The sequence below is a fragment of the Egretta garzetta genome, unplaced genomic scaffold (assembly GCF_000687185.1).
Source record: "Egretta garzetta isolate BGI_Z169 unplaced genomic scaffold, ASM68718v1 scaffold819, whole genome shotgun sequence".
NCBI classification, from domain to species: Eukaryota; Metazoa; Chordata; class Aves; order Pelecaniformes; family Ardeidae; genus Egretta; species Egretta garzetta.
In genome coordinates this window covers 190,333-195,534 of record NW_009260833.1, presented here as the reverse complement: position 1 = coordinate 195,534, position 5,202 = coordinate 190,333, and positions in this window count along the sequence as shown.

Genomic DNA, 5,202 nt, shown 5'->3' with positions numbered 1-5,202 from the left:
GCTCGACCCGGTGCACGTGCGTGAACAGGGGGAAACAAAAGAAATAAAAATAAAAAGCACCTTTCAGGGATGCTTTCCCCAGAAAACGCTCATGGGTTGGGGATCCCGCAGAGCCCTAAATGAAGCAGAGGGGTTAGGAGGACGGCGAAGCAACAGCATAAGGATGGCATGGCAGCAACGCAGCCTTTCTGCTCCCCGAAACCCCGCGCTTGCGGGCTGGCCACACCACCGAAGTGGCACACACCGTAAGATTGCCATGAGCAACACACAACTTAAATCCAGAAACAGCAAAGCTTTGGCGCTCCTTCCTTCCGAGTCTGTGGCCGTAATAAACGCGCGGGATGATTTACGCAAAGAAAGTGGCTGCATGCCCCTTCCACGAAACAGGGGCTTGCTTCGTGCCAGCAGCGAAAGGCTCGGGCAGGATTGGGGCTGTTGCGTAGCTCTGACTGCCCCCAAGGGTGCACGCTGGTGTTTTTGGCCAGCGGCTGCAGCTGGAACACCTGGAGACAGATGCTGGGGCCGACGGGCGCAGGTCGATGGCGCCGATAAAGCGCTCATTCCTCTCCTCCCCCTTGCTGGAGCCGCGGCTGCTCCACCCCAGGACAGAGCCTCCGGGGGCACGGTGGATTCTCCACCTCCCCAGTACTTTAATCGAGACCAAATGGCTTTTTTTAAAGCCAGGTGAGAGCCCAAAGCGCACGTTACCCTCGCTCAGCGCCAGAACCGCTGGGTGAAATTTATAGCCCGAGTTTCAGGGGAGGTCAGCCCCGCGCGCCGCGAGCTTTGGGACACGCACACGAGCAAGATCGCAGCTGAGATGCCGTCTGCAGCGTTACCACGCACCCAGGGATTTGTGGCTTCTGTGCCTAAACCGGGGTGGGGGGGCTGCAGAAATCTGCTCTGATGAGCCAAGATGGGAATTTGCCGGGGATAAATAAAGGAGCACTGCTTTGCATCAGGAACCTCTCTCGCTCAGAAAACACGCGCATCGTATCACGAAAGGGGTTATAACTTCAGCAGGCGACGTTTATCATCGCCTAGAAGGGAATTTGGGGTTTGGATGGGGCTCCGTCGCCGACTTTGCTGCTCGGGTGAAGCGGGATGTCACTGGGAGCAGCGTCACCCCACCGCTTTGCTGTTCTTGGTGCCATCCGTTAATAGTAAAACCGATAAATAAATAAAGCAAGCTTGATAAATAGGGCAGGGAAGAGCTGCAAAAGGAAGAGGAGGTGGATGGTGCCGGCATTGCACCTTCCTACAGCCATGAGCTGAACCCCGGGACGCCGCCTTCCCACCCCTGCCCCTTTAAAGAACCGAGCAGACGTTCCCGGTTTTAAATTCTGGCAATACAAAAACGCCATTAAAAGAGAACTCCGGCGTGGCTGGGGGCGACGCCGCCCCCCCCCAAAATCAGGCGGGGGGCTCTGGGCTCGTCCCCAAGCCTGGGTGCTGCAGGGATGCTGCTGAGATTAAAACTCTGACCCCATCAACCTGGGAGAGTGACTCTGCCCCCCCCCTTTGCAAGGTGGGGCTCACGCTCGCTCTATTTTCCAAATTGCCGGATTTATGGCGCGCCTGCCATGCAACCCGCTTCCCACCGGCGCAAATGCACCTCCCTAAGAGTAAGTTGCTGTTTCTGCAAGGATCCCCCCCCAGCTCTGCCTGCCCTATCGCCGTGTCGCGATACCAACAGGCAGAGCCGCCTGGCCAGGCTTTTCCAGCATTTCACGATAGTTTTCCAAAAACTGCACCGAACCACCCAGAATAAGCTGTTTAACGGAGAAATGGCCCAGCTTTGGCAGGGGGGCTTAGTGGGAAGCCCAGCCTCGGCACAGCACTTTTGGGTGGTCCCACAGGGCAACCTGGTGGGGAGGGGGGGGGGGGGGGAGAATTAGAGGCTTTTACTTAGGGGAACCAGGGGGCTGACCCCCAGACCTCCTGTAGCCAAAGGCTTGGAGGCAGCCCCGATCTCAGTAGGCGCCCTCGTAGGGTTTTGGCAGCGGAAAAATAAAGGGGAACTGGCTCATTGGGGAACCCCAAGAGGGCTTTGGGGAGAGGCTACGCTTTCGGGCACAGGTTCATCGCGCTATGCCGCAGCCGAGGGAGCGCGTTTTTCCTTAAATCCTCCCACATATCCAGTCTCTCGTTCCCCGATCCTTTCCTTCCTGCAAAAACAGGGCAGGGGGAGGGAATATTTCCCCAGTGAGGTCAGTGGAAAGGCTGCCCTTGCCTCCAGCTGGGTTTGGATCAGGCCAGGGCACGCAGGTGCCTGGGAGGGACGAGCTTTTTCCTCCCCACTTCTCTCCTCCCGCTGCTCCTTTGCGGATAACAATGGCAGGATCCAGATGCTTATCCGCAGGGCTCTTCCCGCGGGATGCTCACCTGTCCTGCGGCCACGCCGCCCTCCCCTGCGAAAGCATCCACGGGTAGCCTCGCTCCCGGGAAAGGCAAAAAACCTTGGCAATACCGCTGGAGAGGGAACGCCCGAGACCTCTTGCTCACCTCAACCACGTTATAAACACGGTAATCAGGTGAGGCTGGCCGTGATTTAACCAGATGGCATCGAAACCCCGTACCGGCTATGGTAAGGCGCACGCACACAGCTTTGACCTGTTGGCCGGTCGCCGAAATATGGGAAAACACTGAGCTTTGGGAAGGGGGAGCATCCCGCCTCCACCCCAAGGGACCAGCCGCCTCCTCATGGTGCTGCCGGCAGGATGGGGCCCCCAGAAGGGCTGGTGCCAGCCCCCAGCCCTGCTGGTAGTGGGCAGGGGGTTTCCCCTTCCCGAAGCCGAGATGGGACATCCCGCTGCCCCGGGAACATCCGAGCCCTCCCGAGAGGATGATGAGCAAGCGATTTGGAAACGATAACGGCATCGCGGCGCCTCTGGAGATGGAGCCTGGAGCCCGATACATCTTCCCTGTCGCTGTTTACAGTTTTCGCCTGGGGCCAACGATCTCGGGATACAACTGCATCAAAGCCCCAAAATACCAGTGACCTCAGCCCCCGGCTCCGTTAATCAGCCGTCCCCGCGGATCCAGCGGCGGATGCCCATAAGACACATGTTTATCATAGCGCAGGGGAGGAGCCTGCCTACGGGGACGCAAGTAAATAGTGCTGTAAAAGAGATAAAGTGCCTTTGTTTTAAACCCCCGAGTAAGCATTTTCTTCACTGCTTTTGGCAGTTTGGGACAGGGGGTGGAAAAAAAAAAAATAATAAAATAACTGGAGCCAGGTCCGGAGTCAAGGGGAGGTTTCCCTCCAGCTGAGACGCACCCTGGAACCCAGCGCTTCTCCCTCCCCACTCAGAGCAGCACCAGACGAGGGGCTATCCACTTTTTTATTTACTTTTTTTTTGGCTAAAGCAGTCACGTTTTAGCTTGGGCACCTAAACCCAGCACATCCCCTGGCACCGGCACCCGGCTCCTGCCGGGCAGCGATAAGGAGGCAGGATTGCAGACACTGGACGTGTCCTCTGGCCAGCAAATGGTCTGGGCAGGCTTTGCACGACCTTTCCAGCTCTTATCTTTATCGCCCACGTTACAAACAATTGCCACGTCCCCGTCTTTTATTTATTTAGTTCTTATCCTGGAGGTTAATAATTATAAACAAGGCTGCTTTCAAGCATCCACGTAGGGCGAGACCCCCCTCGGATGCACCGCACACCCGTACGTGGGGTGCGGCCGTGTCCAAGCTCAGCCGGGACGCAAGATGCAGCTCAATTCAAGAAGAAAAAAAAAGAAAAAAAAAGAGAAAACCCAACCCTAGTCTTGCTTAATAATTGAAAAAAAAAGAAATATTTGCAATATGCATTGTTACAGCGATGGCAAAAAGCTTGTAACACCCTTCCTCCCCGCCCCGATGGGGCCCGGGGGGTGCAGCCCCAGGGGTCCCGGCCCCGTGCTGGGGGCACGCAGGGAGGCAGTCAGACAGTACTGGTAAAATTTATTTTTAAAACTTTTGCTAAAGCTACACTAATGTCACAACAGGACAAGATGAGAGTACTGATAGTCATGCACTGTTAATGTATTATTTGGTGTATTTCATTCAATAGCCCTTAATTATGAAAATCAACTTTTAGGCCTTCAGAAACAGCATTAGCTCACTTGTGGCTATCACTGCTTAAAAAAAAAAAAAAAAAAGCCAGATTTCACCTTGTCCACAGAGGGGAAAAGAGGCAGCGCGACCCTTGTTTTCCAAAGCTGCCCTAGTGGGGAAACCCTTGGAGGTGGCTTAAAGCAGAGCTTGGCAGCTCCAGGCAATTAAGTCAGGCTTAAGCCCAGGGACCTGATCTCCAAACATGCCCCAATTTGGGGCACGCAGGCTTTTTGTTCATTCACCAACGTCTAGCTGCAAGCAGTGCCCTTTTACTCCTTTAACCCTTACATGCTACAACAGCGGGGACCACGGCTAATTACCAACTGCTGTACGGGACTAATGAGCACGGCAGGGCCACCCCAGCTGCCAGGGGGCAAGGAGCCAGGGAGAGGGAAGGGGCTCCCGTCTCCCAGGGGGCAAGGAGCCAGGGAGAGGGAAGGGGCTCCCGTCTCCCAGGGGGCAAGGAGCCAGGGAGAGGGAAGGGGCTCCCTGCGCCATGGGCCGCCGTTATTAATCCTGTATGGAAATGCACTTGCAGAGCAAGTTAATTATGGACTCGATCCAAAGGGAGCAGAAGTTTCTGCCCCAGGGGCGGTGACCTCTGGATGGGATCCATTCGGTGTCGCCGGCTGTTACGGGAAGATTTACTGACATTTTTCTGTGCCACCTCCTGCATCTGGAGCTCTTCCTCCTGCCAGAGCCATGATGCTGTTCCCTCTGAGCCTGGTCCATTCCCCAGGCTTGGGAGCAGCTTTAAGCACTGCTTGCTAGCCGCTCAGTATAAGCCCAGCCTATTTCGGCAGCTCAAAGCACCCTGGGGTCAGGACCCAGGCTTTATTCATGCACAAATCGACACCGATGCTGAGCAAAGGGCATCTTGTCCCAGCACCTGCCCAGGAAGACCCGAGATCCCGGCAGCCCTTCAAAGGAGGTGGGATTTGCTTCCACCCAGGCTCAAAGCAAGAAAATCAAACCTTGCTCGCCCTTTTCCCACTGATTCTAGAAGGTGGGTTTTTTTGTCCTCCTCCCCAAAACACACGGATTTCCCAGCTGCTGGTTTCCCCTGGAGCAGAAGCTCGGCACGAGGTGCTCCGTCTCTC